Raw genomic sequence first — 12,713 nt, forward strand, 5'->3', positions numbered from 1 at the left:
GTGCTTTTGAAATAGCCCAAGAGATTCCAAGGAAAGGAGGTGTTTTGAGATCGTACAACCTCAAAATTGTAATAGAGCATCTTCTTTTAAGGCATATTAGAGTTTTACATTTATAATAGAGATTTCCGCTGCTAAATTTTAGAAACAGTTTTAAAAATAAAAGAAAATATTAAACTTACTGTGAGGAGATCTGGCTTTACTTATCTATTCCTGTGCAATTAGCTACATACTAAGGGCAAGTGATAACCTCACAGCAGTGTGATCACTCGGGAGTAGTTTACTGTGCATGGGCTGAAAGTGGGGTTGGAACTCCAGACAGAGGTACACATTATGCAAATAAAAGTGAGGCTACAAAGAAAACTTGACATTTTTGAATAAATGAAAATTGAGTAGTATGCCTGGGATATAAAGCGTCTGTAAATATGTTTGTTTGGTATTAGTGATAAAGGGATTATTTTAGAAAGGTATGGGGTTGGTTGGCTTTTTAGGCCTTTGAAAGGGTTTGGAATTTATCCAGAGGCTAAGAGAAGTTGTTGAAAGGCTTAGAATAGGGCTTGAAGTTGACACTTTTGATGACTAATACTGGCAAAGAAGGGGAGTCAACCAGACCACAGACAGATAGATATAAGCTAGGGTCTATTTGAATACTGTAGGCAAATAGATGGTAATATGCATTAGATATGGAGAAATAGGGATGGGGAGAAATGAACTATTTAGGAAGAAAAATCTATAGGATGCAGTCACTGATTGTTGGGGGTTGATAAAAAGAAGAGAAATGTCTTGGCTAATTCCTGTTTTAAAAGCCTGATTTGAAATATAGTAGGAGAAATTAGTTTGGAAGGAAGTGATCAATTTATTTATTTATCGTTCTTTTTTTTTTTAGATTAAATATCCAATTGTAGATGCTTGGTAAACAGACATCTGGTATTCATTCATTAAATATTAACTATCTTGAGATAATTATATTTTCTATAATATTTGTTCTCATTCAAATTATTTAATATATAAATGCCTTCATATCTACATTCTCAGTCTAGATCGTTCACCAGAACCCAAATCCCAAATATAACTGTGAGCTTAAACTTATTTTTAATAAAAATTATGCCTTGATATTAATTGGAAGTAGGAGTGGGGTTTTTTAAATCCTGCTACTTTCATATGCCAAATGGGACTTTATTTAGTTTCAGACTGTGAGAAACGTAATTACTTTGGGACAAGGTTGGCGATAAAATTTGTGTCAGTGTCACTTTTGTATCTGTGAACAGCACCTTAGAAATATTCCACATTCAAATAGTTATTGCATTAAATACCGTACAGCTAAGTCTTTTTTAAAATTTTATTTAATTATTTTTCAAGTACAGTTTTCTGTCTATTTCTCCCATCCCAGCCCACCCGCCCCATGCTCCCCACCTCCCTCCCATTTTCACCCCCCTTAGTTATTGTCCCTGTGTCCTTTATACTTGTTCATCTAAATCCCTCACCCTTTTTCCCCTTAAATTCCTTCCCCTCTCCCCTCTGGTCACTGTCCCCTTGTTCTCTATTTCAGTGTCTTTGTTTTTATTCTGCTTGCTTGTTTGTTTTGTTGTTTAGCTTCCTGTTAAAGATGAGCTCATATGGTATTTGCCTTTCAACACCTTGCCTATTTCACTCAGCATAATACTTTCCAGTTCCATCCATGCTGTTGCAAAGGGTAGTAGCTCCTTCTTTCTCTCTGCTGCATAGAATTCCATTATGTATATGTACCACAATTTTTTGATCCATTCATTTACTGATGGGCACCTAGGTTGCTTCCAACTCTTGGCTATTGTAAATTGTGCTGCTATGAACATTGTGGTGCATAGGTTCTTTGAAATTGATGTTTTAGGGTTCTTAGGATATAATCCTAGCAGTGGAATTGTGTACAGCTGAGTCTTCAAATTGGTTCTGTAAATTAGCAGTGAGGAAATGGATATATGAAAAATAGGCACGACGGTGATGAATAAATAAGGAAAACAGTTTAGCACTTGTGAAAAATATGTAAAACTTCTCTAGTATTTGTTTTCCCATGATCTTTGCCCATTTTTTGACTTTGTCATCTGTGTCATTTTTCCCCAGCACATGAATATTTGCTTAGAATTTTTTCTTCATTTACTTTTGATTTGAAAAGAAAATACAGATGACTAGAAGGATATTTAAGGTGCTGTGTGTGTGTTTTTTTTTGTGACTGGAGCTATCACTCTTAGAAAGATTTTGACAACATAGCAAAACAGAAATCATGTTTAATAGACTTCAGCATGTCTGAAGTATATATCCTGTCTGAAAAAGAATGCAAGCATCCAACACAGCTGACACCTTTTCTGTGCTTTGTATCCATCTCTGCTGGCCAATCTTGTGTATTTGCGACAGCATGGACATTGATGAATCACTTTAATTTACCAGGCAACAGATTGTTTGCCAAGGCTATCTGTAAGAACCAGCTAGAGCTGGTCTTAATCGTTATAGATATGTGTATTGTTTCAAAGAAGTGTAACTGAGCAGAAGCAATTCAGATTTCTACTTGTACCACATATATATATAGAAATACATTTTAATATCCTCTTTATTTTTCTTTTTATATTTTTATATTTCTTTTATGACTTTATTATGGAAGAACAAATACCTCTATAAATATGTGCTAATTTAGTTATTTGGTAAAATGGATTGTAATATAATTTGGCTTTTTTTAAATGTTGAGGATAATTTTTAAATTAAAATTTTATGATCAGGGATTGGTTTTTATAAAAAGAATATTCAATGCCACTTTATATGCTTTAAAATAAAAATTATTTTGAAAGTAGTAAATTGTGTTATCAATTTTTCATTTAAATAGTTTAGACATCAGGTGAGGAACAGAAAATAGAATACATGAAATTTCAAAGTATTGGGATGGCCAAGAAGTCTGTTAATGTTTTTTTTTTTTTCCCCATACAATGGCCCTAGTAGTGCTTAGTTGTCTTTAACTTCATTGAAAGTAATTTTGTTAGATTGTAACAGCTGTCATATCAGAGTGCATTAAAAAACAACTTACCAAAAATTTGTGAATTTTTGTGCCGCCATTTTTAATATTTAAGATGGAAGAAAATACACATTTTGGCATATTATGCTTTATTATTTTAAGAGGTAAAAAAGCAACTGAAACATTAAAAAATATTCGTGCAGTATATGGAGAAGGTGCTGTGAATGTTTGAATGTGTCAAAAGTGGTTTGTGAAGTTTCATAGTACTATTGACATTTTGTCCAAATAATTCTTTGCTGTGGGACTGTCTCATGTATTGGAAGATATTTAGCAGCATCCCTGGCCTCTACCCACTGGAAGCCAATAGTGGGAGATAGCCAACATACTCAGAATATCCAAATCAATAAATTTATTGGTTAAAATGAAAAGTGTACCTTTTGTTATGGAAAAATACAGAATTAGGCCAAACTAATATTATAGAATTTTAGTGAAGATATGCCTAATAGTTGTATAAGAAAAGATAATCTTGGGAGAGAGAAGTTAATTACACATAAGATGCAAAAGTCATATTTTCTTGATGCTTAGCTTATATGTAAGTTATGTCTTTTTGAAATGCATTAAGAGCTACCATTATATTTGGATTAGATAGCTTGTCCATGATTATAAGGTACTATTACAAATTTGTTTTTAAATTCAGCATATTTATTTAGCATCCATTGTATGCCAAGAGCTGCACCAGCCATTTTCAAATGTCAGCAGTGCATTAGACAAAATGTTGTAATAGGCAGTGGGGTCTGATGTCCTCCAGATGCCTACTGTTGCCACATTTTGGTTCCTGAAAGTCTACTGATTAAACATTAGAACTTAAAACTTTCTCACTATTAGTATATGTATAAAATTACTGGGAGGAGTTATTTGTATTCATAAATATCTCTCTTTTGGTATGAATGATTATAACCTCTTCAAGTAGGCTTTGACAGAGAAAGTAGAAATGATTTTAGAGGTCTTGACTATTTTAAATTTTAACTGAGCTGGTAGAACACAAGAAATAAGGACTGACTGGTAAAGAGTTACTTGTTTTGCTTACATTACATATCAAGTAGGGCTACTCTAGGCTGCTTTTATTATGGTCAATTTGATGAAACACATCTTATATATTAGATAAATAAAATTTGTACTCCAAACCTTAAGTTATTCCTTGTTTTTTCTGTGTAATATGCCAAGAATGACTCATGTATTTTCACTTTAGAACTAATGCAAGCACACCAAAACATCAGGTGAGTTTGAATTTCTCAGGCTAGTGTAACAAAGTGGACACATGGGGATTATTTTTGAGGTGAGGATGCCCATGAGAAATTAATCTGAGTTAACAGAGAAGTTGCAAATGGCTTCATGAAACCTCCGACATTTAGAGAAGTCCAGTTCTCGCCATTATTTTGTGTACTTCTGTGTTTTCGGCTGTAGCCCTCTGTGGCAAGGTGGAGCCAGGCCATATCTATATGGGAAAAAAGGCAACACACCCGATTGACCTACTGAGGAAAGAATGTTTTGTGTACTTAGTAATTTTTGGTACTTTGTATTTATAAAGAACATTCTAAACATTGTCTGTGAAATCTCAACCATGACTTTTCCTGTCAAAATAACGAAATATCCTTCCCTAGTTGTGTGAACAATCTCTCCAAAGATTCTCTTTCAGTACAAGAAGGACTGAAAATTCATCACCTTCTTTATTATTTAAGTCTCTGGCTTTGGGGCTGAAATAGATGCTGATGCTAGAAATCTTATGAGTTTACTTAAAGCAGCATAGTTTTAGTTTATATTAATAAGTAAATTGGTCCACTGTTTTGTCACCATAATTTGATTTCTCTTTACTGGGCATTTACCTACCAACCTAAGGCTTATTTTATTGCAAGTTGGGTGAATAAGCAACACTCTTTAAAAGGAACAGCGTTAGGCACATGTGCCTCATATTTGGACATATTTAAGTGGGATATTCCTAGGACCGTCTTCTGCTAAAAGACTGTCTTAGTTCTAATTAGCATATTAAAAGAGAGACTTGCATAAAAGATTTGGGATTTAAAATATACTTTAATCCAGTCCGATCTTTTATGCTCCTATAAGTAATTTTCCTTACTTCTTTCTCACCTCATAAATCATAGCACCGCAGCTAAACATTCCTTACAGTTGGTAGGAGAAGTTATGTACATAGTTCAGAGGATGAATTGTTTTAAGCGCATTTCTTCTCTTCTTAAAGATAAGTTTTGGCTTGGTTGGATTTTGGAGTTTCTTTGAAAATTTGGCTTAGCAAATTGTTTTTGAATGAAGATAATAAGTTCAAGGGAATAATCATACAATTCTCATGTGGTGTTTTATATTCGTATTTAAAATTCAAAGGAAATTAAATGTAAATTGATTTTATATTTATTTTTTAATTATATTTTATTGATTATGCTATTACGGCTCTGATTTTCCCTCTTTGCCCTCCACCGGGCACCCTCCACTCCCTCAGGCAACCCTAACATACATTGTTCATGTCCATGGGTCATGTATATAAGTTCTTTGGCTTCTCCATTTCCTCTAGTGTATTTTACATCCCCATGGCCATTCTGTAACTATCTATTTGTATTTCTTAATTCCCTCACCTTTTCACCCATTCCGCCTCACATACTTGCCATCTGGAAACATCAAAACACTCTGTATCCATGAGTCTGTCTCTGTCCTTGTTTGCTTAGTTTGTTTTTTTAGGTTCAATTGATAAATATGGGTTTTTTTTGACATTTTATTGTTCATAGTTTTGATTTCCTTTTCTTAAATAAGCCCCTTTAACATCTTATATAATAATGGCTTGGTGATGATGAATACCTTTAGCTTTTTCTTGTCTGAGCAGCTCTTTATCTGCCCTTTCATTCTAAGTGATATCTTTGCTGGGTAGAGCAGTCTTGGCTGTAGGCTCCTGCTATTCATGACTTTGAACATTTCTTGCCAGTGCCTTCTCATCTGCAGTTTCTTATGAGAAATCAGCTGACAGTCTTATTGGGGGCTCCCCTGTAGGTAACTTAACAGCTTCTCTCTCACCGCTTTTATTATTCTCTCTTCATCTTTAACCTTTGGCATTTTAATTATAATGTGTCTTCGAGTGGGCCTCCTTCCATCCATCTTGTTTGGGACTCTGTGCTTCCTGGACTTGCATGTCTATTTCCTTCATCAAATTAGGGAAGTATTTTTTCATTATTTTTTCAAATATATTTTCAGTTTCTTGCTCTTTCTCTTCTCCTTCTGGCACCCCTATGATGCAAATGTTAAAATGCTTGAAGTTGTCTCAGAGGTGGCTTACACTGTCCTCACTTTGTTGGATTCTGTTTTCTTCTTGTTGTTCTGATTGGTTCTTTTTTTGCTTTCTTATATTTCATATTGATTTGATTCTCAGCTTTATCTGGTATACCATTGATTCCCTATACATTGTTCTTTATTTCAATTAGTGTATGCTTTGTTTCTGACTGGATCTTTTTTTATGCTGTTTATGCACTGAGTTCCTTAATCATCCTTATAACCAGTGTTTTGAACTCTGCACCTGATAGATTGCTTATCTCAATTTCATTTAGCTCTTTTTCTGGAGTTTGATCTGTTCTTGCATTTTGCCCATGTTTATCTCCTCATTTTGGCAGCCTCCCTGTGTTTGTTTCCATGTATGAGGTAGAGCTTCTTTGACTCTGTCTTGGTAGTATAGTCTAATGTAGTAGGTGTCCTGTGGGATACACTGTCACAGCCTCTCCTATCATCCAACCTGGGTACTTGAGCCGTGCCCTCTATGTGGCCTGAGAACACCTTCCTCTTGTAGTTGAGCCTTGATTACTGTTGGCAGATCCCTGGGAAGGATCTATCCAGGCCAGTGAGCTACAATGGTTGGCTGTGACCACTGACCACCAACCATCGCCCTCTGTGGAGAATCAGCCATGCAGGGACAGGGTGTTGGCACTCTGATGTGGTCTACAGCTGTTCACTGGGTACACTGGCTCTGGAGTTTCCTGGGTGATGAGGGCCAAAGTGAACCCCTACCTGTGTTTTGCCTGGGGCCACCCTGCATGAGCTATAAAGCAATCTGAGATGACTGCTACTTATGCTGAGCTTGGAGATTCATAAGCGAAGCCCAGCTGTGAATCTAGGCTGGCTGCTGCTAGTGCAGGGCCTGGGGCTGTTGCTTGTTTCAGAGGACTTAGGAAATTGTGCAGCATAAGCCAAGACCAGCCTTTATATGGAAAAACAGGCTGGGTGGGCCTGTAAGTTGGGTGGGGCGGAGTCTCTGGGGCTCTCTAAGGCAGGTCAAATAGTGTTAGCCAGGTTGATGGAGCCTCAGATACAACACTGCTATGGGCTCTGTGGCTCAGTCTGGATGGACTTGGTTTCTTTAATGTTGTCAGAATTCCATTTAATTAGATTTCTGATGGTTGTTAATGATGTTTGTTCTATATTTTAGTTGTAATTTTGATGTAGTTGTATGAAGAGGTGAGCCCTGTCTGCCTGTGCCACCATCTTGACTGGAAGTCCTTACATTTTAAATTAAATTCTTGTTTCTGTCACTACAGCATTTTGAAAATATTACACTTGGTAATCCTTATATATTGTGTACTTATATCTCATGTTTACATGATACCTTTTATCCTTGTATCATTTTATATTGGGATTCTTATGAACACATGCTCTCTATGTCTCCTTTTAGTTGAAATGTAATTGAGCTAATTCTAGATTTATATGCTGTTGTCACATACAGAGTTACCATGGACCCTTCACCCAGTTTGCCCCAGTATTAACACCTTGCAAAATTATAATACAATATTGCATGTAGGATATTTTCATTGATTCAATCTACTAATCTTCAGATTTTACCAGTTTTGCTTGTACTCATTTATATGTGCTTCATGTGTAAGTTCTACACCATTTTTTCAAATGCAGAAGTTGGTCAAGACTCTGAGCAATGTGATTACCGTAAGGGTTCCTCCTATTGCCCATATATAATCATACATCCCTTTCGCCTCACCCACTCCATCCATAACCCCAGGCAACCATTAATATGTTCTCCATTTCTAAAATGTTGTTATTTCAATATTATCTGATTAATGGAATAATATAGTGTGTAACCTTTTTAGAGTGACTGTCTCTATGTGTTTAACACAATATGCAGTTTTTTACACTATACTTCTTGTCATAAGACTTTAAAATATAATTAAATACAAAGTTTATTTTACAATGTTTATTAGAAGTTCAGGATAAGCAATATTTTTTTGAAATATATGGAAATCACTAACTCTTCATTATTGGTATTAGTGAAAGAGGCTGAGAGCCAATTAAGTGGTTAGAATATTATACATTATCAACAAAAAGTATGTGACTGAGTCACAAAAGTACTGATCACATCAATCTGTAATGTGGGAGATTCATGAGGACAGTGATCACTGCACTGTAGCATGGACCAGGTATTATCAGGAGTGTCACAAATGGAAAGAAAAAGGTGGATTTAGAATCAAAGCATCTAGTAATTTATGTTATCTTGAGCTTGCTTTATGACCTTGTAGGACTTACACTCTCGGGAGTTTATTAAATGTGAACAATATTAATCCAGTGATTATAGTGACATGAATGTGTATGTAGAAGAAACCATATAAGATAGGAAATATGTTGGTGAGGGAGTAGAAAAAGACAACTCTTATGCACTGTTGGAGGGGATGTAATTGGTACAGTAATTATAGAAAACAGTATGAATGTTCCATAAAAACTATAGAATTATGATATCCAGCAACCCACTTCTCAGTATATATCTGAAGGAAATGGAGTCAGCATCTCAACAACATATCTGTACCTCTATGATCACTGACACATTGTTCACAATAGTCAAGGTGTGGAAACAGCCCTAAGTGTACCCCAGTGGAGTATGGGTAACGAAGATGCAACAGAATATAATTCAGCCATAAAAAAAGAGAAAATCCTGCTATCTGTGATAATATGGATGATAGGCCTTGAGAGCATTATGTGAAGTTAGATAAAGTCAGATAAATAAGTCAGAAGTTAGATAAATAAGTCAGATAAAGACACATACTGTATAATATCACTGACCTGTGAAGTTGTAAAAAGCCAGACTCAGAAACAGAGTAGATGGTACTTGTCAGGCCTGGGGGTGGGAAACATGCAGAGATGCGGTTCAGAGAATGCAAACTTCCAGTTATAAGATGAATAAGCTCTAGGAATCTAATGCACGGCATGGTGATTGTAGTTGACAATTCTATATTATGTACTTGAATGTTGCTGAGAGCAAACTTAAATGTTTCATTAAAAATATTAATTTTGTCAAGGCTAGAGTCACACTTGGATATCAGCTACTGCCTTAGTGTGCTGGAGTCCTTGAAGAACAACTGCTGACCATACTCACTGACTCTGGCCCTGCTGTGGTGTGGCCAGTCACCAGGTCAGTGACATGCATTAAAAAATATTAATTCTGTGAGGTGATGGAGGTGTTACTAACCTTATCTTGATGATCATTTTATAATATCTTACATGTATTGAATCATCACCTTATACACTCTAAGCTTACACAGTGTTATATGTCAGTTTTATATTAATAAAGCTTGGAAAAAAGGAAGATGCTCTCAAATCCAAAATTAATATTCTTAATAATTACATATTGATAACTTGATGAAGTTAGATGATGTCTTACTTGTCTTTGAATCTTAGAAGCTTAGGTAAAACAAGTTCAGCAAATATGTGTTGAATAACTGTTTTATTAGATTAGAAAATTACTCTAGGGAAATATATATAATTTCAGTACTTTTTAAAATTTACATTTATTTATTTATCTATTTATTTATATACTTACTTATGAAATAGGTTGGGATTTCTGTGTAGTAGCATCATTAGCATCTTACTGGCTAGGGGTTCTATGTTCAGCTGTGTACATATCCAAGCTAATCACTTTCATTCCTAGCTAGAGCTCTAGCCTTCATCAGAAGACAGAGAAAAGGCAGACTCCAGAGGCTAATATATTACAAAGGGATTTTCAGTGTTTCCATTTCTGTTCACTTTTTTCATTGTTCCTTTTCTATTTGCATATGGGGCATCAGTATCAACTAATGACTATTTGAACTAATTTTAAAGATATTGTTATAAAACAATTGATTGTAATGGTTTTCTCAGGGTGCTGCATTGTTCAATAAAAATAAGCCAAAGTTGAAAATCCCTGGCTCCAATGAAAGTGGTCTGGTGGCTGGAAGTCATTTATATTGTTTTTTTATCATCTGTGTTTTGTCATTTGCTGTTCTTCTTACTGTACTATAACTTGTTTTTCAAATTTTCTAAATATTTTAGGTAAATATTAAATATTCATTAAATATTATAATACACAATCATTTCCTAAATATTTTAATGATTATTATATACATATAATGATTAGTGAATGAAACACAATATGGTTTATTTGACACTTAAGTAATATTCTAAGTAGGAGGGGATTTTTGTCTTTTTCATAACCATGTGTAATGTTTGTCAAGTAATAGTCACTCAATACATGTTTTTAAAAACAAGTGGATGATTATATTTGTAATTGGTATGTTTATAAATGATACAGAGGGCTATTGGCCATTCCAGTATTCCAGAGGCCCCAGAGGTACAACCACAAGCTATAGGGTCATAATTAGCCCAAGTCTTAGTGTACTTCCAGAGGATTCTGAATTTTCCAAGAACACCAAGAGCTTCTGGTCTCTGACATGTAAACCTAAGAAGCCCTCAATGATTCATTGTGCAGGCCTTCAAAACTCCCACATACATAACTTTGTAATCACAAGACAAACCCATGGTACTTCATCAAATTTGGCTCAACTCCTTCAGCCTCCACCCTTCTGACAATGAACCTTTCCTGGGTCAAGAGTGGCCCTTCAATACCTTTCCCTGAAGTTAAGAGGAGAAACAAAAAGGAAAAAAATCAAACTAAAACCCCCCACTCCTGAGTGGGACAGATTTCATAGATTCATTAGCTCATTTGATTCTCTAATCAACCTAAAGAGATAGATATTGTATTCTCTCCTTGCTAGTTGAGAAAATGAGATTCATAGAGGGTATGAAACTAGGATAGCATCCAATACTTAGTAAGACAAAATATTGTTTTATTTAAATGAGATCTAAAGCTCCACTGCTAGTTTTTTTTCTGGATTAAGTTGCCACACTAAAATAGTTTGTTTTTCCTTTGCTCCTATCTTTGGTATAGAACCTACCTGTTCTGTTTGGGGCACACCCACTTTTTGCTCTGTTTCTTTTTTTCTCTTTTCTGTCTCTCCTCAGTCCCTGAAGACTGATGCTTCAAATGCACTACTGGCTTTATAACAGCTTTGCCTCAGTGGTCAATTACAGTTGGCCATAAATATTTTGTTGCTCCTCTTGCCAAGATGTGGAATCTATTTCTCACCATCTTTAATCCATGAGATAGCTGTGGGACCTGCTTTGATGACTACAGTGTAGGTTAAGTAGTGCTGTTATGGGCTTAAGCTTTAAAGAGGCTGGCTGGGCAGCTACCACTTTTACTGTTGTGGGCTCTTTAGTCACCATGTAATGCAGGTTACTACCCCACCAGGGAGGCTGTGAGGAGACAGTGAGAGAGATACAGGTTAGCTAGTAGTGGGTCCAGCTACCCCGGCTAAAGCATCAGGCATATCAGCGATGCTGTTTTGGATTTCAGCCCCATTTCAGCTTCTAGAAGATGTTTCTTGCATGAGTGATTTAAGTGAGACAAGCCAAAACACCCAGAGCTGTGCTCAGAGTATAGATTCATGAGCAAATAAATGCTTGTGTTTTTAAGCCTTGAAGTTTTGGGGTATAGTGACAAGTAGAAATAGGTATCTGCAATAATCACTGACTTCCAGATTTACTCTGTCTCCATGTACTAAAGACTGAGTATTATTGTCTGTCATCTCTGTGAGTATCTTAAAATACTGAGACCTCAGCCAATGTGAGGTTCTAATTTCTCCAAGAAATGGAGTTTGGAGAAATTTAAGTAATTTCCAGTGTTAACACTGGACAAATGAAAAGTCAAGTGGGTTCAGAATTATTTTCAACTATCCAAAGACAGTTCACTTATTCGGTAAGAGGGATATAGTAAGTTTTGAGAATCTAAGGAATGAAAATATTTTAAAAAATCAGAAGCCACATATGAATACATGCATTTAATGTCAGTGTGATGAAGCTTTCCTCATATTGAAATTAAATATGCAACTGCCACACACAGTTCACTTTCAAAAACAGAACTGGCACTCAACAAAGTAGTACATTCTCCACTACAGGACAGTCAGGGGGCTTTGGCTTAACCACCTTTCTGAGATGTGTGGCAGTCATGATGTCATGCTGCCTTTCAAGAAAACTTGTTTTACAGCTGTGAGGAGTATAGTTAGCAGACATTTAGCTGCAGAATCTGTAGCATCCTTTTTAGCATTCAAACGCAGGCAGTGCTTTTCCAGATCATTCCCCAACTAATGACTGAGAATTATAAGCATGAGAAGGTTCTAGGTGCTGGCAGTTTCCGCCAAGGCAAGAATATTGTTTTGCTCTGGAGCTTCCCATTAAATTGGTCAAAACTTTGTGAGCTCTACATTTATTCTGTACATATTTCTTGTCCAATTCTGCCTACTCTATTTTTCCCCACAAATGTTGGATCTGCTCTGTGGTTTGAAGGCTTCCCCTGCATAATCTTATTTCCTTCCTCTTT

The 12,713-nt window shown here is 35.7% G+C and overlaps 1 protein-coding gene and 1 non-coding gene across 6 annotated transcripts in view; both read left to right on the top strand.

The window, feature by feature from the left end:
- The window catches only part of CCSER1 (coiled-coil serine rich protein 1), a 1,291,789-nt gene that overhangs the window by 71,386 nt on the left and 1,207,690 nt on the right, over nt 1–12,713 (top strand). The gene's annotated exons all lie outside the window — the stretch shown is intronic.
- LOC119062305 (small nucleolar RNA SNORA3/SNORA45 family) lies at nt 9,313–9,444 on the top strand. Its single transcript, XR_005084960.2, has one exon. It is a non-coding gene; the product is annotated as a small nucleolar RNA SNORA3/SNORA45 family (small nucleolar RNA).

Source organism: Artibeus jamaicensis, unplaced genomic scaffold (assembly GCF_021234435.1).
Source record: "Artibeus jamaicensis isolate MK-2021 breed Jamaican fruit bat unplaced genomic scaffold, CSHL_Jam_final contig_452, whole genome shotgun sequence".
NCBI lineage: Eukaryota > Metazoa > Chordata > Mammalia > Chiroptera > Phyllostomidae > Artibeus > Artibeus jamaicensis.